The 22,980-nt window shown below is 41.3% G+C and overlaps 1 protein-coding gene across 1 annotated transcript in view; it reads right to left on the bottom strand.

Annotated features, from left to right (window-relative positions):
• The window catches only part of LOC121272984 (vitamin K-dependent protein C-like), a 35,728-nt gene extending 25,364 nt beyond the window's left edge, over window positions 1-10,364 (bottom strand). Inside the window, exons 1-2 of the mRNA XM_041179909.1 lie at window positions 10,308-10,364; window positions 9,793-9,933 (exon numbers count right to left, since the gene is read on the bottom strand). The gene's annotated coding sequence lies outside the window, so the exon portion shown is untranslated. The remainder of the gene's footprint in view (window positions 1-9,792; window positions 9,934-10,307) is intronic.
• Between the last annotated feature and the right edge of the window lie 12,616 nt (window positions 10,365-22,980).

Raw genomic sequence — 22,980 nt, 5'->3', positions numbered from 1 at the left:
GGTACAAGGCGAGGGCGGATGGGAAGAAATCATGCAGAGCCGCTGTGGATCAGTTCCTTGACCATGTTCCACTGTTAGAGATATTTACCAATGGCAGGAAGGGGATCAGATGGGTTTCTGGCTTTAAGGAGGCAGGAAGCCAATTTGAGTATGCTGTAGTGCCATTTTACCATGCATTTTGCCGACAGTGGAACAATCACCGCTGCATGGGAAGGTCGGCAACTAAATGTTTTTAGAGTCATAGAGGGGAACGGAGGCAGGGATGGGAGCCCCTGCCCCGCAGCACCACCACCACCTCCTTGCCCCGACTTTCTCAGAGGGGTTTCCCTCCATCACTTGAGCAATTACATTTTATTAATTTTTCTTCCCCCCACATCTCCTGAATGCTGCAGGGCCTCTGCCTGCATCCATCATGGCCACTGCACCTCATGGCGCTGCTGAGCTTCCGGCCCTCTGATTGGGCTAGCAGCTTTCAGGGGTGGGCTGCCGTCTAGATCACGACAGTAACCCTAGCAGCAGCAACTTGTTCATCTGCCGTGCATAAAATCAAGAGATCCTGCTGGCTGCCCATGCATGTTGCTGATCTGCATTTCTAGCCAATGTCACTGTCATGGTCTCTGATGGCATGCTGTTGCCATATATGCTGAGGGTCTCAATATAGACCTCAAGGGATCTATCTCTATGCTATCTATGCTAAGCAAGATATTGAGACTGACAAGGGTTCTGGTCAAACACAATTACATGAAGTTTATTACTAGCAACAACTATATACAGCTCTGCACAGGCCTTGATCTAGCCTGGGTCCTAACAGTTATATAGGCTGATTCCTTGACTACATGCCAGACTCATTAGGTATACATAAAGCCTTACTGATACAGAGATCACAGGCAATAGTGAATATCTAATATGGAGGCTGTACCTTTTATGCTCCAGCCTTACACATGGTGATGTCATAGTGATGTCAGTTTGCAGCTTCTTAAAGGCACATGTCATTGTATGCATTGGCATGCAGTTAGGGCCTCGGCTGATTTGGTAAAATCTTGCCCAAAGAATTTGCAAAGGGATAAAAATAGTTTAAGTGAGTGGGCAGAAATTTGGCAGTTGGAGTACAATGTGGGAAAATGTGAGTTTGTCCATTTAGGTAGGAAGAACAGAAAAGCAAAATATTATTTAAATGTAGAGGCACTACAGAATATTGTGGTACAGAGGGATCTGGATGTCCTCATACTTAAATCACAATAGGTTAACCTGCAGGTACAGCAAGTAATTATGAAGGCAAATGGAATATTGGCTTTTATTGAAAGAGGAATAGAGTATAAATGTAGGGTAGACTTGTACGGGGCATTGGTGAGACTGCACCAGGAGCACTGTGACGTATTGGTCTCATTTAAGAAGAGATAGACCTGCATTGGAGGCAGTTCAGGGAAAGCTCACTAGGTTGATACCTTGGATGAAGTGATTGTATTATGAGAAGTTGAGCAGGTTGGGTCTCATTGAAGTTTAGAATGAGAGCTTATTGAAACATATCAAATTCTGAGGGAGCTTGACAGAGTAGATGTTGAAAGGATGGGGCCATCTAGAACTAGGAGGCACAGTTTCAGAATAAGGGGTCTGTGGTAATCTGATGCGTAATATACCTTTAAGAAGAATGTTATTAAGGAAGATGACATGATCTTAGTATCCAATAGCAGAGCAGTGTGGGCTACCTCTGTAGTTAGTAGTCTGTAGTCAGTAGTTGGAGTAGTATAGTGATAGAGTTTGAAGTATAAGCAAATTTTTAGTTGCTGCTGAGTAGCTTTGTAAATAAACTAAGAGTTTTCACCTATGAAATGTCTGCTACTCACCTCTATCATTAGTGCCAAATCAGCCACCACTTACAACAAGTGTGCGAACAGGATCCAACAAACTGGCGATTGAGGGTTAAACAGGTGAAATCAAGAGAAACAAAATCGGCACTGTACCACACGCAGCACTTGTAAGCAGAAGTTCCGTTCATATTGTCAAAGTAATTCCCTCACAGAATGAGGTAATTCAGAATTGATCCTTTCGATCCAGCAACGGCCGATTGGTCTCACTACATTGAATGTCTCTTGTTCTTCTTCCAAGCAAATGACATTATGGGGAAGAGAAGAGGCGGGTGGTCCTCTTAGGTACATGTGGGAATAAGACTAATGGCTTGATTTGAAGTTTGACAGCACCCAGTGCCCCCGACTCAAGAGATTTTGATGAATTAATGGACCTAGTGGAGGATGATTATCAACGAAAGCTCTCAGTAACGATGTAAAAGTTAAAGTTTAATTCAAGAATTTGAGCCTTGGGGAAGACAGCTGCATGCCATGTGGCAAGTTTGAAGTAATTAACAGATGATTGTCAGTTTGGTTCATCCCTAAACGACATGTTTAAAGATTGTTTAGTGTGCGATGTGAATAAGGACGCGACTCGGAAGCGATTGTTATCCAAAACAAATTTGGATTTCAAGAAGGTGGAGATAGCACTAGCAATGGAACGTGCAGTAAGAGATTCAAAGTGCATACAGGGCGCACGAAATGGCATGTCCTCCATATTGGGCCGGAAGCTCCAGCCAAATAGGACGTGAAAATGCAAAACTGCTGAGAAGCGGGAAACAGCCCCCACTGGAAAATGAAAAAAAAATGACTGCAGTGAAAGCAAGGAATAATTTCAGTAGAGGTGGAAACAAACAGTCTTTTAACAATTGGCAGTTTAAAGAAAATAGAATGTTTTTGTTGACATAGAAATGGACACATAATGAGAGTGCAAGGAAAGAGTCAAGCAGACTTTTAAACAAAAGAAAAAACCCAGTGAGATTTACAATGTAGAAGAGCCTGAAGCAACAGATTCAGATAATTATACGTTGTGTAATTTGAAGGTTGGAAAAACAGAACCAATCTATGTAACAGTGAAAGTAAATGGTAGACCTGTTTGAATGGAAGTGGACACAGGAGCTTCCACTACAGTAACTGGGGAACATACATCAAATATCTGAGTAATGGCGAACTTCAATTAAATTTGGAAGAAACGACTGCCTAATTAAAAACATAAACAAAAACAGAATTACCTGGAAAAACTCAGCAGGTCTGGCAGCATCGGCGGAGAAGAAAAGAGTTGACGTTTCGAGTCCTCATGACCCTTCGACAGAACTTGAGTTCGAGTCCAAGAAAGAGTTGAAATATAAGCTGGTTTAAGGTGTGTGTGTGGGGGGCGGAGAGATAGAGAGAGAGAGAGAGAGAGGTGGAGGGGGGGGTGTGGTTGTAGGGACAAACAAGCAGTGATAGAAGCAGATCATCAAAAGATGTCAATGACAATAGTACAATAGAACACATAGGTGTTAAAGTTAAAGTTGGTGATATTATCTAAACGAATGTGCTAATTAAGAATGGATGGTAGGGCACTCAAGGAATAGCTCTAGTGGGGTTTTTTTTTTATTATAATGGAAATAGGTGGGAAAAGGAAAATCTTTATAATTTATTGGAAAAAAAAGGAAGGGGGAAACAGAAAGGGGGTGGGGATGGGGGAGGGAGCTCACGACCTAAAGTTGTTGAATTCAATATTCAGTCCGGAAGGCTGTAAAGTTCCTAGTCGGAAGATGAGGTGTTGTTCCTCACCTCATCTTCCGACTAGGGACTTTACAGCCTTCCGGACTGAATATTGAATTCAACAACTTTAGGTCGTGAGCTCCCTCCCCCATCCCCACCCCCTTTCTGTTTCCCCCTTCCCTTTTTTTTCCAATAAATTATAAAGATTTTCCTTTTCCCACCTATTTCCATTATAATAAAAAAAAAACCCCACTAGAGCTATACCTTGAATGCCCTACCATCCATTCTTAATTAGCACATTCGTTTAGATAATATCACCAACTTTAACTTTAACACCTATGTGTTCTATTGTACTATTGTCGTTGACATCTTTTGATGATCTGCTTCTATCACTGCTTGTTTGTCCCTACAACAACACACCCCCCCACCTCTCTCTCTCTCTCTATCTCTCCGAACCCCACACACACACCTTAAACCAGCTTATATTTCAACTCTTTCTTGGACTCGAACTCAAGTTCTGTCGAAGGGTCATGAGGACTCGAAACGTCAACTCTTCTTCTCCGCCAATGCTGCCAGACCTGCTGAGTTTTTCCAGGTAATCCTGTTTTTGTTTTGGATTTCCAGCATCCGCAGTTTTTTTGTTTTTATAATTAAAAACATACATGGGTGAAGCCATCCAAGTCAAAGGCATAAGTAGAGTTACTGTCCATTATGGAAGCCAATCAGTAAAGCTACCCTTGATGGTAGTAGCAGGCAATGGGCCAAGCCTCCTGGGGTGAACCTGGCTAAAAGAGATTAAGTTGGAATTGGCTGAAATGTTCCAATTAAGAGCAAGTAGGTTACCAGAGCTGCTGAGAAAGTACATCACAGTCTTCAAGGAAGAACTTGGGAAGGTCCAGGGGCTGCAGGCAAAATTTCATGTAGATCCAGAGGCAACTCCCCCCCCCCCCCACCACCCCCTCTCTCCCCCCACCCTCCACCAATTCTTGAAGGGGAGACCAGTACCTGATGACTGAGAGCAAAGGTCAACACCGAACTAGACAGACTAGAAAAACTGGACATTATACAACCTGTGCAGTTCTCAGAATGGGCAGCGCCCGTAGTCCCCATCCTTAAACCTGACCAAAGTGTCCGAATTTGTGGAGATTACAGTTAATAAAGTAGCTAAGCTAGACAGACACTCCATACCAAAAATCGAAGACCTGTATGCCGAGCTGGTAGATGGAACCACCGACACGAAGCTTGATATGAGTCATGCTTCATCAACAATTAGAGTTAGATAATGCCTCCCAGGAATTTGTCACAATTAGTACCCACAGAGTTGTATTAGTACACTCGATTGCCTTTTGGAGTCTCCTCAGCTTGTGCCATCTTCCACAGAACAATGAGAAGTTTACTGCAGAGACTGCCTCAGGCTGTAGCCTATTTAGGTGATACTTTGGTGACAGGATTCACTGGAAAACTTAGAAGTCTTAAAATATTTCTTGCAGGCTGAAGTGCATTTTAAAAAAAGTGCATGTTCCAAGCGAGGGAGGTCATCTATTTGACTCACTGGATAGATTCACAGGGCCTCCACCCAGTTGAGGAGAAAGTGAGAGCCATAAGAGGCACCTGTGCCAAAGAACACCTCAGAGCTCAAATCATTCCTAGAAATGATCAATTATTATGGGCAGTTCTTACTAAATTTGTCTACAGAACTGACCGCCCTGCATTATCTACTCAAAGAACCAACATTGGTCTTGGGAGGTGCTCCAGAAAGAAACTTTCAATAAAGTCAAACAATTGTTGCACTCATCCATCCTATTAGTACATTATGACCAGAGGAAAGAATTGTGACTTGTGACGCATCCCCTTACGGAGTGGGAGCAGTGCTCTCCCATCAGATGGACGATGGCACGGAACTGCCTATTGGTTACTTACCAAGAACGCTCACCAAAGCAAAAAAGGGTTACTCGCAGATAGAAAAAAGCCTGTCAATCATCTTTGGCATTAAGAAATTTCATCAGTACGTAAGTGGCCACCATTTTACTATTGTTTCAGACCACAAGCCATTGCAGGATTGTTCAGTGAAGACAGGGCTATACCACCCATAGCCTCGGCAAGAATACAATGATGGATTTTAATCCTGGCCCCATATGAGTATACTCTCATACATAGGCATGGCAGTCAAATCGCAAACATTGATGCACTTAGTTGTTTGCCTTTACAAGAAAATGATGAAGTCCCAGTTCCACAAGAACTCTCTTTATTGCTAAATTTCTTAGATTCCTTGCCGGTATGCACTCGACAGATCAGAGACTGGACAAGTAGGGGCACAGCCCCATCTCAAGTATGAGAACAAGTGCTTTGTGGTTGGTCACAAGAGCTTGTATCTGACGAAATGGAACTGTACTTCAACAGAAGACATGAAATAACCAGCCAGGATGCCATCTTGTGAGGAGCACAAGTGATTGTTGATGCCCACTCAAAATGAATGAGGTGAACACAACAACATGTGTCACACCTGCAGAGTTATTGATGAAGCGCTGTCTCAGGACAAGATTGAGCTTAATTATGCTACATTTTAGGAAAGGAGTCAGGGAAGTCAGAAAACTAGACACGACTGGCATAGTCACAAGAGGAAATTTACCATGGGAGAGCCGGTATACATGAAGAACTTTGGAGAAGGATCAAAATGGTTACCGGGTGAAATAAGTGCAGTGACTGGATCTCTATCTTACCACGTGGAGGTGGAAGGCCAAATCATATGGAGACATGTGAATCATTAAGGAAGAGAGAAACTATGCTCCAAGAAATAATTCCACCAGTGTTCACTATTGGGACAGCATTTCCTGCTGAGAGAACTCTCAGCTCAGTACAGACCTATTTGATGTTCCTTCAAGAGAGGAGGATACAGCTGCCCACCGAAGCATCGGATAATCAGAAAACTCTGGAAAAGTGGGTTCCTGACAGGCAAAGTTGTACAGCTGAGATGCATTACACGCATAAGGAAACCCCAGAAAGACTGAATTTGTAAATTACTTATCAGTGTAAATATTTTGCTATTTTGAGAAAATTTTAAATGTAAATATAAAATGTATTTCTGAGTAAAGGGGGAGGGATGTGGTAATCTGATGTGTAATATACCTTTAAGAAGAATGTTATTAAGGAAGATCACATGATCTTAGTATCCAATAGGAGAGTAGTGTGGGCTACCTTTGTAGTTCGTAGTCTGTAGTTAGCACTTAGAGTAGTGTAGGGATATGTTTTGAAGTGTCAGCATATGTTTGGTTGCTGCTGAGTAACTTTGTAAATTAAGTAAGAGTTTTCACTATGAAGTGTCTGCTACTCAACTCTATCATTGGAACCAAATCGACCACCAAATACAACAAGCGTATGAATAGGATCCAACAGGGTCTCCCATTTAAGATGGAGATGAGGAGAAATTTCTTCTCTGAGGGTTGTGAATCTTTGCTCTTTGTGGAAGAGAACTTCAGTGAGTCACTGAATATATTCAAGGCCAAGCTAGACAAAGTTTTGATCTCAAAGCTGTCAAAGGTTATGGGGTGGGAAGGCAAAGTGGAATTGAGGCCATGATCAGATCAGATGATATCTTACTGAATGGCAGTGCAAACTTGAGGGGTTGAATGACCTACTCTGCTCCTATTTCTTGAGAATGCTGTATTGCCAAATATTCCCAATATACTCAATACCTCAGTAATCCTAAATACCTTGGCAACCCCAGATACCCCAATAATACTGAATCCCTCAGGAAAGTTGGACACCTGAATGATCCCAATTTGATTTGCTATATCAAATGTCCATGGTTGCCCTAGGAAACCTGGTACCCTCAAACCCACATACCATAGAAACTTGGGAAAGCCAGAAATGGTAGTTGTATATAAACTGTCTGTCTCCTTTCCCATTGTGAAGAATCTGACTCAAAAGGTGCAGTATAAATGTAAGCACTTTCTTATGTCTTTTTTTACCCCTTTAATCTCTGAGTCCTCTAAATCCAGATACATCCAGGAAGCCTTCTAGTCACTGGAAAACTCAACCCTGGAATCCTCTGATACCCCAGTAACCCACATATCCAATTAAACAGATGCCCCAGTGACTTGAATAACCTGGGGTTCCAATAACTGCTAATAATTTATGAACAACATCTACTTGCATTTACAAAGGCCTCTACAGCTCAGGTGGGTAGAGTGGAGCACTAACACCCCAAAAGTCACAGGTTTACACCTGGTATGGGCTAGTGTTACTTTTGTTCAAAGGATGTATAATGTAGTAAAATTTCCAAATGTGCTTCACAGGAGCATTACCAGACAGAAGTTTACACCAAGCCACATAAGGAGATATTATGAGCAGTAACCAAAAGCTAGGTCAGAGTTAAATTTTGATAAATAGTCATTTGGTAGTACAGAACTTGAATATTGCTGAAAAAAGACTCATCAGGACATTCACAAGAATACCAATGTCAAGGGAAGCAACAACTGTATACTGTATGAGAAGAGAGTGCTGATTAGTTGGCAAGTGGACTCTGGTAGAGGCGTTGCCATGGAGAATGCACCAGTTAATAGTGACTGACGGTTAACTGCCAAGCATTGTTTGAAATTTAAACCCTGTTCTTTGCAGACTTTGTGCCTGTTTCAATTAAACAAAATAAGTGATAGCCATTCACTGGTTCATTCCTCAGGGCAATGCCTTGACCAATCAGTCAAGCTGTCTGGTTTAAATTTCAGAGACAGAGAAGTTCATGCAGATGCTGCAGGAGTGCCAGCTTCCCATGCTTGCTGAGTTCAGGCAGCATAGCATCAGCACCTAGAGCTTTCCCCAAGGCAATCGAGTAGTTGCTTTGCTAAGCTCTTCCATTATGGGTTCGATATCCAGCTTTGCTATGACAGGCATGCTTTCAATGGTGTCGAGAGCTTTCTCGGTGAAAGTGTTGTCCCTAGAGTACAACTCAAGGTGGTATTCCAACTTTCTCTCCAAATACCTATTGCAGTTGATGATGACTCGCCCTGCCTTTCTTTCAAGGGAGCCATTTTCTTTGCTGATGGACCTGTTGTCTTTTTAATCCCTTCACACATGACACTAACTTTTCTTGTGTTGAAGGACATCTGGATATTCTGGCAAAATTGTAACTAGTGCACTGCCTGGCATTCTTTTGGAGTTTACTGCGAGCAGCTCTTCGTGCATTCAGTCTTCTTCCTTGGATCACTCTTGTAATTGAGAATAGACCCCTTGGCTTCAGTGGCAGGTTCCATTACAGTGATGCTAGCCTCAAACCAAATAGCATTTTTTTCTGCCCTTACTTCCCATATGCTAAGAGTGCAGTATTTTTTATTGCAGATGGTATCTCAAAGTATGTTCTATTTCACTTTTGCACTCTGTGTGGGAATGCCAGAGGGTGCTTGTTCAATCGAGTCGAGGAATTGTTGATTGTTATCTGGAAAGCAGTATGACTGACATTGATAGGGGGAAGATAATTCAGTTTTGAATGAAAAATCTTCATGGGTTGCATCCTAATCCGTGTGCACACCAGGGAGTGATCTGTCTCACAGTCAGCGTTGTGGTAGCTGCGTGTGTTGAGAATGCTGTTCAGAGAGTCACGTCTGGTGATGATTAGATCCCTGATCTTGGATGTCTCCAGGACACCTTGTGGCATGGTTCATTCTGAAAGCAGGTGTTAGCTACTTAAAGCTCATGGTGGCAGCACAGCTCAAGTAGTCTCTGTTTGTTCTCATTTATCTTTCTGAGGCCATGATTTCTGAGGCAGGAGGGCCATGCCTCATGGTCTGTGTCCACACTTGCATTGAAATCCCTCTGCAAGTAAAGATATTCTTACTTAGGGATTCTTCTTCTAACAGTGTTATGCTCCTCATAGAACTGGTCTTTCACTTCTGCAGCAGAGCACAGGGTTGGAGCATAGATACTCATGAGGTTAACTGGCCCTGTTTGAGTTGAGAGGTGCATGGAGAGATAGATAACTCACATGCTGAGGAAATGCAGAACCCCCAGAAAGCCTGGGTATCTCAGTAATCTTGGAGTAATGCTCCAAGGACCTCAGTACTCCAATACCGGATATTCCTGGAAACTCTAGTCATCTAGGGCATCACCTCCATTTAAACAGCAAAGGAATCTCTCAGACACATTACTGGTTTGCTAATGCTATTTAGTGCCACCTCTGTGCCAAGCAGCAGAAACAAGATGAATAGACAGCTGTAAATTTACATTTACCTTGACAGCTCCTCACCTGTTGCATTGCAGAAGAGTCCGTCCTCACTTAGTTTGTAGCCACTTGCACAAGAGCATTCCCGTCTATTTCTCTCCGGAATTTCACGGCAGAAATGGGCACAGTAACCATGATTGTCAGAGCAGTTTGTTGCCACCAATACTGAAATGATAAAAGTGGTGAGATGAAAGGCTTTTTCCACAGTAACTCTGCCGCAAGTAATGGTATTAAACAAAATGCAAAATACTCCAGTTACTAATGGACCACCTGCACATGGCAGGGCAGGCACTGTTTTACATTGGTAGCATTACATCATATAATGTACGTTGCATTACTTTTCAATGTATTAAGGGCCACAAGGTAAAATCACTGCAGATCGCTTTGGTCAGTTAGAGGCCATCTGGTCTCACCTGATCCTCAGAACAGAGGTTGGATTGCTATTTTTTAAAATATATTTCTTTTAAATAGGGTACAAAAATTTACATCTGATGACAGAATTATGACCTAACCATGAGTGTCTCTATTATATTACTCACAAGTCTTCAGTAGTATTGTCCATGATGTTTCAATGGAAATCCTGTGATAGCTGAAGATCCTTTATGTCATGAGAGGGATAACATCAGAGGCAGTGGTTCACAATGACTGGCTAAGTCAAATTAACTTTATTAAATCCTGCCATTCTACTTTACATGTATGTAAAAGATACATACGTGAAGTAGGTGAACAGGATCAAATGTAGGCCTCAATGCTGCACCCAATAGCAATCAATCCAAGAGAAATTGGCTGCCATTGAAATAAGGAGCCCATTAGAGAGGGAACCATCTGGGAAAAAATTTGAGTTCATATCTTAAGCCAGACCACTTATGCCCTCACCAGAAATATTGCTGAATGTATGGGTAAGAGGCGCACAGTCACAGAGGGAAGAGTTCGACCTGAGTGAGACAGAGACCGAGTGAGTATATTTGGAAATTTGGTTCAAAGTTGGAATTTGGTGCATGGACGAAAGAGGTGCTTTAGGTAAGGTTTACAGCAAGAAGTAAAGTGTGCTGAATGGGGATTCGGTGAAGGGCAAGGAAGAAGTGCTTTTTTTGTTCTACTCTTTTTCAGCCTCCAGTATCGGATTTCCACTTGGCAGCAGAAAGAGCAGGTAAACCAATAATTGGTTTTATTAGTTTTATCGGTATTGTAAAGTTTGCTGGCAGTGCCAAAATCTATTGGAAGGTGTAGGCTTTATTAATTATAATTAATTAGCAATTATCAATTAATGTGTAATGAGGCAGGTTTAATAAATTATCTCAGAGTAAAAGATGCCCTAGGAAACAGTGAACATAACATGGTAGAATTTAGCAATCAGTTTGAGAGTGAGAAACTTGGGTCGGAAACAAATGTGCTAAACTTAAATAATGGTAATTACAAAAATGAGAGCAGAATTGGCTGGAATGAACTGGGAAAGGAGTTCACCAGAAAAGACAGTTGCTGAACAAAGGCAGACATTTAAGAAAATAGTTCATGACTCAACAAAGATATATCTCAGTGAGGAAGAAGGACACTAGGAAGGGGGCGAATCAACCATGGTTAACAAAGGAAGTTAAGGATAGTCTCAAAAAGAAAGAAAAAACATACAATATGGCAAAGGTTAATGGTAAGCCAGGGGGTTGGGAAAGTTTTAAAAAAACAACAAAAGATGACCAACAAAACAGTAAATAAGGAGAAAGTAAACTAACAAGTAATATAAAAACAGACAGTAAGAACTTCTTTAAATATATAAAAAGGAAGAGAGAGAGGCCAAAGTGCACATAGGCCCCTTAGAAAATGAGACTGGGGAAATAATAATGAGGAACTAAGAACTGGCAGAGGAGTTAAATAATTACTTTGCATTAGTCTTCACAGTAGAAGATAATAATAGTATTCCAAAAATAGTAAATAATCAAGGGGCAAAAGGTGGGGAGAAAGTAAATACAATAACTATCGCTAGAGAAAAAGTATTAGAGAAACTGATAGGGCTAAAGGCTGATAAGTCCCCTGGACATGATGGGTTGCATCGTAGGATATTAAAGGAAGTAGCTACAGAGATAGTGAATTGCACTGGTGATAATCTTCCAAGGATACTTAGATTCTGGAAAAGTCCCAGAGCATTGGGAAATTGGCAACATAACACCCTTATTCAAAAAGTGAGGGAGACAAAAACAGGTAATGAGAGGCCAGTTAGCTTAACATCACTAATTGAGAAAATGTTGGAGTCTATTATAAAGGATGTAATAGCAGAGAATTTAGAAATGCATAAGATAATCAAGCAGAATCAGCATGGCTTCATGAAGGGGAAATCATGCCTGACAAATTTATTAGAATTCTTCTGAGGAGGTAACAAGCAACATAGATAAGTGGGAACCAATAGATGTAATATATTTGGATTTCCAAAAGGCTTTTGATAAGGTACCGCACATAAGGCTATTTAATAAGATAAGAGCCCATGGTATTGGGAGTAACATATTAGCATGGATAGAGATATAAGCAAAGAACTGTGGATGCTGGAAAACCAAAACAAAAACAGAAACAGAAATACCTGGAAAAACTCAGCAGGTCTGGCAGCATCAGCGGAGAAGAGCACAGTTGACGTTTCGAGTCCTCATGACCCTTCAGTAGAACTTCTGTTGAAGGGTCATGAGGACTCGAAATGTCAACTGTGCTCTTCTCCACCGATGCTGCCAGACCTGCTGAGTTTTTCCAGGTATTTCTTTTTTTGTTTTAGCATGGATAGAGGATTGGCTATCTAATAGAAGACAGACAGTTGGGATAAGGGGGGGCATTTTCAGGACGGCAACCTGTAACAAGTGGAGTGCACAGGGATCAGTGCTGGGGCCACAACTATTTACAATATATATGAATGATTTGGATGAGGGAAGTGAATGCGCTATCGCCAAGTTTGTGGATGACACAAAAATAGGTGGAAAGGCAAGTGGTGAGGATGACACAAGGAGTCTACAGTGGGATATAGACTGGTTAAGTGAACGGGCAAAGACTTGGTAAATGGAATATAACGTGGGAAAATGTGAGGTTATGCACGTTCGCAGGAAGAATAGAGGAACTGAATATTATTTAAATGAAGAAAGACTGTAGAAAGCTGCGACACAGAGGGATTTGAGAGTCCTCATGCATGAATCACAAAAAAACTAGCATACAAGTTCAGCAGGTAATAGGGAAGGCAAATAAAATGTTAGCCTTTATTTCAAAGGAAATGGAGTATAAAAATAGGGAAGTATTGCTAAAGCTATACAAGGCACTAGTTAGACCACATCTAGAATACTGTGAACAGTTTTGGTCCCCTTACCTAAGGAAAGATATACTGGCATTGGAGGCAGTCCAGAGAAGGTTCACTAGGTTGATCCCAGGTATGGAGGGATTTTCCATTAGATTGGAAGATAACGAGTGTAACTCATTTATTCAAAAAGGAAGAGAAGCAGAAAGCGGGAAACTATAGAGCAGTTAGCTCAACATCTGTCATAGGGAAAATGTTAGAAGCTATTATTAAAGAAGCTATAGCAGGGCACTTGGATAAGGTCAAGGTAATCAGGCAGTGTCAACATGGTTTTGTGAAAGAGATCATGTTTAACCAAGTTAGTGGAGTTCTTTGAGGAAGTAACAAGTGCTGCAGATAAAGGGGAAACAGTGAATGTACTGTATGTAGATTTCCAGAAGGCATTTCATAAAGTGCCACATCAAACGTTATTGCAGAAAATAAAAGATCATGGCATAAGGGGTAACATATTGGCATGGATAGAAGATTGGCTGGCTAACGGGAAGCAGAGAGTAGGCATAATGGGTCTTTTTCAGGTTGGCAAGATGTAATGAGTGGTGTGCCACAGGGATCAGTGCTGGGACCTCAACTGTTTACAATTTATAGAAATGACTTGGATGAAGGGATGGATGGCACAAATGCCAAATTTTCTGATGACACAGATAGTAGGAAAGTAAGTTGTAAGATCAGCTACAAAGAGTTATAGATAGGTTAAATAAGTGGGCAAAGATTTGACAAAAGGAGTATCAAGTGGGAAAATGTGAAATTGTCCATTTTGGCAGGAAGAATAAAAAAGCAGCATATTATCTAAAAGTTGTAGAACTCTGGTGGATCTGGTAGATCAGATGGATCTGGGTGTCTTATTGCATGAATCTGCAGGCTGATGAAGCAGGTATAGCAAGTAATTAGGAAAGCTAATAGAATACTATCATTTATTGCAAGGCGGATTGAATACAAAAGTATGGAGGTTATGCTTCAGTTATACAGAGCATTTGTGAGACCACATCTGGTGTAATGTGTACAGAATTGGTCGTCTTATTTAAAGAAGGAAGTAAGTGTGTTGGAAGCAGTTCAGAGAAGGTTTACCAGACTAATACCTGGAAATGGGCAGACTAGGCTTGTATCTGCCCAAGTTTAGAAGAATAAGAGGCAACTTGATTGAAACATATAAGATCCTGAGGGGACTTGACAGGGTGGATGTGGATAGGATGTTTCCTCTTGTGGGTGAACATAGAAATAAGGGTCACTGTTTAAAAATAAGGGGTCGCCCATTTAGAATGGAGATGAGGCGAAGTTTTTTGAGGGTCATGAGTCTTTGGAACTCTCTTCCTGAAAAGGTGTTGGGAAGCAGAGTCTTTGAATATTTTTAAGGCAGAGGTGGATGGATTCTTGGTAAGCAAGGAGGTGATAGGTTATTGGGGGTAGGCGGGATGCAGATTTGAGGTTACAATCAGATCAGCCATGATCTTATTAAATGATGGAGCAGGCTCAAGGGGCCGAATGGCTGCTCCTTGTTCGTATATGGGGCAGGTATACATTTAAATAAACTCAACCCCAAGATTTGGGGCAGCTGGAATAGCAGATGGATATCCTGCCATGTCCAGAATGGCACTGCTGGAATTTTCAGACTGTGATATTTAGCAACCGTGGGTAGAGGGGATGAGGTTTAAGTTCAATGGGACAGTCACGTGCTTGGTAGCATAGGTGAATTATGCTTGGCTTCAGTTCATCTGTGAAAGCGAACTTGAGGTTTGCTTTCAAATGAGTTTAACGCAAACTCACTCTCGGCCTTCAATGACTGACATTGAGTCTAGGGCAGTCTCACTCCAGGTCAATGATTATTAAAGAGTTTAGGCCAGTAGTTTCACTGTCGGCCTTTCATGGGTGACGATGGGGGAAATTTTAACACCCCCAACCCTCCAGGATAGACAGGAGAGGGACAGGTCAAAAATTCCAAAATCTGAACAGGGGAAAACTGGAGGACAGACAACTAACCTGTCCTCCAGAGGTTTATCCATTATTTAAATATTTTACTGAAGCTGTGTCCCTCAAGTTTAACAACAGTTTTACTTTTAACACCTTCAAGTGAGGTTTCCCAGGGTTTGGGAAACCCTGCAGCTGAAGGGAAGCAAGAAGTGGCAGATTCATCAAGTGCCTTACAGCAGGATGCTTCTGCCAAATCCCCAAGAAAATTTACTTACTTCCGCCACAACATGATGTTTCCCCCCCCATCCAACCCCAGACCTGAAGCTCTCATGAAGCCCATGATCTTCTCCCTGCTTTGCCCACCACCCCACCCCCATTCCCCCCCACTCTACGCCCCCTCCCCCAAACCTTGAATCTCCCTCTGTCCTCTCTGCTCCACATCTGCAGGCTGGTGAAGCCGGCCTTTCCACGCAACAGAAAGCCAGCTCAAATTGGCTGGCTGCCGGCCAGTAAATGGGGTTTAAAAACTTTCATTTAATTAAGATCCTGGCATTAAATTTGGGACGGCCTCTGGCTCACCCACATTTCCAGGCCCTCCTATCCCCATCACCCTCCCCGCTCCTCATAAATATCAGGGCCAATGAAGTCTAGAGTCATATCATTTTTGCGGACCACTGTCAGTGGATTGATAATCACCATCTATAAAACAACACAAACTGAAAATGTTAAAAGAATGTTGCATTGCAGACTATAATTCAATATGAGGTGAATTGGGAGAGCATTGATGGAAGTTCTGTACTGTAACTGGTCTTGCAGTGTTTAATGCTCTCATTAGATATAGAATTATCACCCGTTAATTTTACTAAGAACAAACACTGTTGTGGATATTACCTGAAAATATCGAATAATAACTTTAATTCAAATATAAAATGTAAACTTTACCATACTGACAATGGCGCCCATCAAATCCTTCAGCACAGTGACAGTAGTAGCCACCAATCAAATCCTGGCAAGTTGCATTATTGGTACATGGATCAGGGTTGCACTGATCACCATCTATGACAGATACATTTAATGAATGGCTGAGCTCCTTGACAAATGTGAACATTCAGTCTGATAGACATCATTCTTCAGTTCTCAGGAATACTTCCGCACACATAATTCTTGGCCACATTTATAGATTAATATACAGATCTGATGAATATAGAGCAGTATTCCTTTAAGATCACAGATAATATTGATGGTGGCCATAAGTTAATCTGAAAAGGCTGTGTTTAGTTTGTGCTGTAATCCACATCATCAAACTTTGTTGTATAACTTACTCTATATTTAGATGTGACTAGCTTTTGCGGTAGGGCAGTTTCAAACTGATATTTTTATAGAAAGGAATTATGTACTTATAGGAATTGTGGTGCTTTCGAATATTTCTATGCCATTTCTCAGGCTGGCTGTTTCAGTTCATTTAGTTTTATTTTATTCTCTCATGGGATGTGGCTTCAATGGCAAGGCCAGCATTTGTTGCCCATCCCTAATGAACTTGAACTGAGTGCTTGCTAGGCCATTTCAGAGGGCAGTTAAGAGTCAATCACATTGCTGTGGATCTGGTGTCACATGTAGGCCAGACCGGGTAAGGAGGACAGCTTTCCTTCCCTAAAGGACTTTAGTGAACCAGTGGGTTTTTACAACATTCGATGATAGTTTCATGGTTACTATTACTGAAACTAGCTTCCAATTCCAGATTTTATTAATTGAAAATAAATTCCACCAGCTGCTGTGGTATTGGAACCTGTGTGCCCCAGAGGATTAGACTGGGCCCCTGGACTACTGGTCCAGTGACATTACCACTATGCCACCACCTCCTCGCAAAGTTGTATTAAAATATTAGGATATAACGTAACTAACATTTACCTACTGACCTCAAGTATTATGTGTGGTCTGCAATGAATAAGTTATTGGAGGAAGTAATCCATGTACAATTTATGCTAAGTGTTAGCCTTGACTCAGAGGTAGCATTCCCATCTTGGAGTTGGAAGTCATGGGCCACGACACATTCTAGGAACTTCAGCATAAAATCTGGGCTGGCACTTCACTACAGCACTGAGGGAGTTCTGCATTGTCAGAGGCACAATCTTTCAGATGAGATATTAACACAAAGCTCCAGCTGCCCTCACACACGGACATGTAAGAAGAGCAGGGAAACTCTCCTGGTATAAAAACAAAAAACTGCGGATGCTGGAAATCCAAAACAAAAAGAGAAACAGAAAATACCTGGAAAAACTCAGCAGGTCTGGCAGCATCGGCAGAGAAGAGCAGTTGATATTTTGAGTCCTCATGACCCTTCAACAGAACTAAGTAAAAATAGGAAAGGGGTGAAATATAAGCTGGTTTAAGGGGTGGGGGGGAGAAGGGGGGGTTGTTGGGGCAAGCAAGCAGTGATAGGAAGAGATAATCAAAAGATGTCACAGACAAAAGAACAAAGAGGTGTTGAAGGTGGTGATATTATCTAAAAGAATGTGCTAATTAAGAGTGGAGAGCAGGACAAGCAAGGTACAAATAGCTCTAGTGGGGGTGGGGTGAAATAAGATTAACGGGGCATAAAAGGTATAGATAAACGATGCATGGAAATACATTTAAAAATAATGGAAATAGGTGGGAAAAGAAAAATTTATATAAATTATTGGAAAAAACAAAAAGGAGGGGGAAGAAACGGAAAGGGGGTGGGGATGGAGGAGAGAGTTCAAGATCTAAAATTTTTGAACTCAATATTCAGTCCGGAAGGCTGTAAGGTACCTAGTCGGAAGATGAGGTGCTGTTCCTCCAGTTTGTGTTGAGCTTCACTAGAACAATGCAGCAAGCCAAGGACAGACATGTGGGCAAGAAATCAGGGTGGAGTGTTAAAATGGCAAGCCACAGGGAGGTCTGGGAGGTCCTAGAGCTATTTGTACCTTGCTTGTCCTGCTCTCCACTCTTAATTAGCACATTCTTTTAGATAATATCACCACCTTCAACACCTCTTTGTTCTTTTGTCTGTGACATCTTTTGGTTATCTCCTCCTATCACTGCTTGCTTGTCCCAACAACACCCCCCTTCTCCCCCCACCCCCCTTAAACCAGCTTATATTTCACCCCTTTCCTATTTTTACTTAGTTCTGTTGAAGGGTCATGAGGACTCGAAACGTCAACTGTGCTCTTCTCCGCCGATGCTGCCAGACCTGCTGAGTTTTTCCAAACTCTCCTGGTATTTTAGCCAAAATTTATCCCGAAATCCAACATCATTTAAACAAATTAATGGTCATTTATCTCATTGCTATGGGGGTCATTTGAGTCAACTAGCTGTCACATTTCCCTTAAATCACACCAGTGACTACACTTTAGAAGCAAATAAATGGCTGTGATACACTGTAGGGCATTCTGAAGTGGTGAAAGGCACTGTGTTTACTCCTTGGGTGTTAATGCTGTATCAATTGAAGGTTAAATTTATTAAGGTGGTGATTGGGGACTCACCTGTGTTCATATATAGGCAGAAAGTATGGTTATTGGTTGGAGGGGCATGATATGCTATATATATCTCTGTATAAGTGTATAACGATTAGACTAGCATTCTTTCTTTCATTGCCTGCCTACCTCACTTCTTACAATGGTAACAAATTTGGTTGTCCAAAGGTAAAGGTTAAAAACAAAGACTTCTTTTCAAACATAAAATGTCAGAAAGCAAGTTTAATTGGGATACAAATACCTTCTGATGGTTTCAGAGTTTCAGTAGAAAAATGAGGCTGATATATTGACACTGATTACTGCTCTACCAAAGAAAAAACAAGTCATGGCCTTGGCATTATCACCTCCTGCACAAAGTAAAATCAGAAGTAAGGTATTTTCTGAGATGGATGCCACTCAGTTGGATAGTGATGATGATTTTGAATATATAACAACATTCCAGTAAGGAATCTGCAAGAAAGGTGACCAGTCAAATGCCTATGCAATCTGGTCAGAATTTGATACATTTTGGAAGATGGACAGTTATTCCATGGAAGGATATATCATGGACTTCAATAAATTGTGCAGACATTGACCAAGGTCACTATGGGGATCCCTGGATTGGTAGTAATGTTTAAATTACTAGATTATTCCAAAGTGTCTCATATGAACAGGCAGCTAGTTCTATCAGGCATCCAGTTCTTGGAGAAGTAGACTCTGTTGGATCAGATCTGCTGCCTTAAATTTCCGGGGGAATCAGTCATTCCCCGCAGCCTTCTGCTGTGACACACAGAATAGAAGATTTGCTGGTGGCCAGGTTTCAAATTATTCCAGATACTGGACACAGTTGTCAACAAAAGGATTAAAGACAGACAGATGAAACAATGTATGGCAATGCCTGTTTTTTTTCATAAGAGAATTGCAGGAATGCCCAAGTAAAAGTTAATAGATGCTTCAAGTGTGACTTGAAGTATTATCATAACGTGGGGAACTGCCCAGAGCAAAGAGGTAGGGTCTTTCAAATGACACATGAAGAAAATAGTTCTGAGGAACATGTTGAATTTGAACAAATTATATTGGTTACAAGGAGTTTTAGTCCTGGGATGAATGTGTTCATTGTGGATTCCTTTAATTATCATTACTGTCTGAGTGTGTGATGGAGGGAACTTCAATTTTGGCTTCCTAAAGAGAATTGGATAAGCCCTTAAGAGAGAGAAATTGCAGGGCTACCAGGAAAGTGCTGGTGAGTGGGACAAGCTGATCTGCTCTTGCAGAGAGCACAGACATGAAGACTGAATGACTTCCTTCTATACTGCAAACCATTCTATAATTTTCTAATTGTGCAGTATTGAATAGTGCATGCACTTCAATGGTATGAGGGTAAGACTGGTTAAAATGTGATTTTAATTCACTGAGTAATGATGCAAAGTTAAGGAATATAAAACTACTCATTTCTTTTAGCTTTGGCAATGACAACACCTTGAGGTCCTTCAACAGCTGTAATTCCATGCAAAATAGCTGGGAAAAGTCATTTTATAAGTACAGGGGTAGCCTCCAGTGAGATACCCATGCTGTTGAATACATCCTTCATAAAGAATTTTGATTCTGAGGTAGCGGATCAAGGTCAGCTTTGTTGCAAAGGCGGGTTTGTGCTGAAAAGTCCTCACAGATGGAGCATGAGGCTGAAGTGAGGTTAGCTGGTCGGGGTTTTGAAGAGAAACTGAATGATGCAGATATGGACTCTTCCACTGCTGGAAAAGTAATCATAAAAATCTTCTTGGCTCTTTTGGCCACATATTCATGAGAGTGTAGGACATAAAAGTTGCATTTCTGCAGGATGATACTTTTCAGAGAAAAGTGTTTCTGAGACTGTCTAAAAAGGCAGCGGACATGGAGGGAAAGCAACGGAATCTAAACAAATGCCCGAAGATAGTCAGATGGCGAAAAGTCACAGGCCTGAAACATTAACTCTGATTCCCCTGCCCATAGATACTGCCAGGCCTGATGCATATTTCCAGCAGTTTCTGTTTTTACGAAGGAAATTGAATCTGGAAGAATGTGCACTTAATTCCCTACCCTTACCGACACAAAGAACATGAAGCTGGTCATTTTTAATGATGCTTCACATGCTAACCTTCCTAATGGGTATTCGAGTGCAGCTGGTTTAATAACTTTTCTTGTGGGTGAGATTGGGAAATATTGTTGTTTAACATGGAAGCTAAGAAAATTTTAAAAAGGTTGTTAAAAGTACTCTAGTTGTTGAAACACTGATTCTTGTGGAGGCAATGGATATGGAATTCAATTTTGAGTGACATAAGAACATAAGAACTCGGAGCGGAAATAGGCAATTCAGCCCCTCGAGTGTGCCCCGCTATTCAATACGATCATGGCTGATCTAATTTCGGCCTCAACTCCAATTTCCCACCCTCGTCCCATGACCTTTCAACCCATTACTAATTAAAAATCTGTCTATCTCCTCCTTAAATTTAATCAGCGTCCCAGCATCCACTGCACTCTGAGGTAGTGAATTCTACAGTAATTCCTCCTCATCTCTGATTTAAATCTACCACCCCTTAGCCTAAAACTATGGCGTCTCATTCTAGAATGCCCCACAAAGTGAAACATCCGTTCCACATCTACTTTGTCTATCCCCTTTAGCATCTTATGTACCTCAATTAGATCTCCTCTCATCCTTCTAAACTCTAGCGAGTATAGGTCTAAACTGCTCAATCTCTCCTCATAAGACAAGCCCCACATCTCTGGAATCAATCTAGTGAACCTCCTCTGAACTGCCTCCAATGAAACTACATTCTTCCTCAAGTAAGGGGGCCAAAACTGTGTACAGAACTCCAGCTGCGGTCTCACTAATGCCTTGTACAGTTGCAACAACACTTCCCCATTTTTATACTCTATTCCTTTAGCAATAAATGCCAAAATTCCATTTGCCTTCCTTATTACCTGCCGTACCTGCATTCATACACGAGGACATCCAGATCCCTCTGCACTGAAGCATTCTGAAGTTTCTCTCCATTTAAATAATAAGTCACCCTTTTATTCTTCTGACAAAAATGGATAACCTCATACTTATCCATGTTAAAATCCACCTTTTGGCCAAATTTTGGCCCATTCACCTAACCTGTCCATATCCATTTGTAAATTTCTTATTTCTTCATTGCAACTTACTTTCCCACCTATTTTACTGTCATCTGCAAATTTAACTAGAGTACCTTCTATCCCTGAATCCAAGTCATGAATATAGATTGTAAATAGTTGAGGCCCAAGAACCAAACTCTGTGACACCCCAATAGTTACAGCTTGCCATCCAGAAAAAAACACATTTATCCCAACTCTCTGCTTTCTGTTGGTTAGCCAATCCTCTATACAAACTAATATATTACCCCTAACTCCGTGTGATCTTATCTTGTGTATTAATCTTTTGTGAGGCACCTTATCAAAGGCCTTCTGGAAGTCCAGCTATACTACACCTACAGGATCTCCATTATCCACTTTGCTTGTCACATCTTCAAAGAACTCTAGCAAATTAGTCAAACACAATCTACACTTTATAAAACCATGCTGACTCTGATGGATTGCATTTTGACTTTGCAAATGACCCATTACTACTTCCTTAATAATGGACTCCAACAATTTCCCAACAACAGATGTTAAACTAACTGGTCTATAGTTTCCTACTCTCTACCTCCCCCCCACTTTTTTTGAATAAGGGCGTTATATTTGCATTTTTCCAATCCACTGGAACCTTTCCAGAATACAGGGAATTTTGGAATATTATAGCCAATGCATCTTCTATCTCCGCTGCCACTTCCTTTAAGACCCTGGGATGTAGGCCATCAGGTCCTGAGGACTTGTCACCCTTTAATCCCAATAGTTTGCTCGGTATTTTTTCTCTAGTGATGCTGATTGTTCTAAGTTCCCCCTTCTCTATACCCACTGCACTACCTGTTACTATGAGGGTGGTACTATTGTCCTCCACCGTGAAAACTGAGGCAAAATATAGATTAAGCGGCTCTGCCATTTCTGTGCTCACTACTATTAACTCCCCAGTCTCATCCTCCAAGGGACCAACAATCACTTTAGCTGCCCTCTTTCCTTTTATATACTTATAGAAGCTCTTGCTATCAGTTTTTACATTTTGCGCCAATTTTCTTTCATAATTTACCTTTGCTCTTTTTATTATTTTTTTAGTAACCCTTTATTGATCTTTAAAAGTTTCCCAATCTTCCAGCCTGCCACTGACCTTTGTAATTTGGTATGTTTAAGTTTTTGCCTTTATGTTATCTTTAACTCCCTTGCTTAGCCATGGATGCATTTTCCCCCTCTTACCATTTTTCTTCCTCTTTGAAATATATTTTCCTTGGGAGGAACTGAATATCTCCTTAAATATCTGCCACTGTTCATCAACTGTCCTACCTTGTAGTCTTCCTGTCCACTGGGGCCAAATCTGCCATCATGACCATGTGGTTACCTTTGTTTAACTCCAGAACACTAGTGTGG

This window comes from Carcharodon carcharias, chromosome 2, assembly GCF_017639515.1.
Source record: "Carcharodon carcharias isolate sCarCar2 chromosome 2, sCarCar2.pri, whole genome shotgun sequence".
Taxonomy (NCBI): domain Eukaryota; kingdom Metazoa; phylum Chordata; class Chondrichthyes; order Lamniformes; family Lamnidae; genus Carcharodon; species Carcharodon carcharias.
The sequence above is the reverse complement of the archived record's forward strand: the minus strand, read 5'-3'. Positions and strand labels throughout refer to the sequence as shown.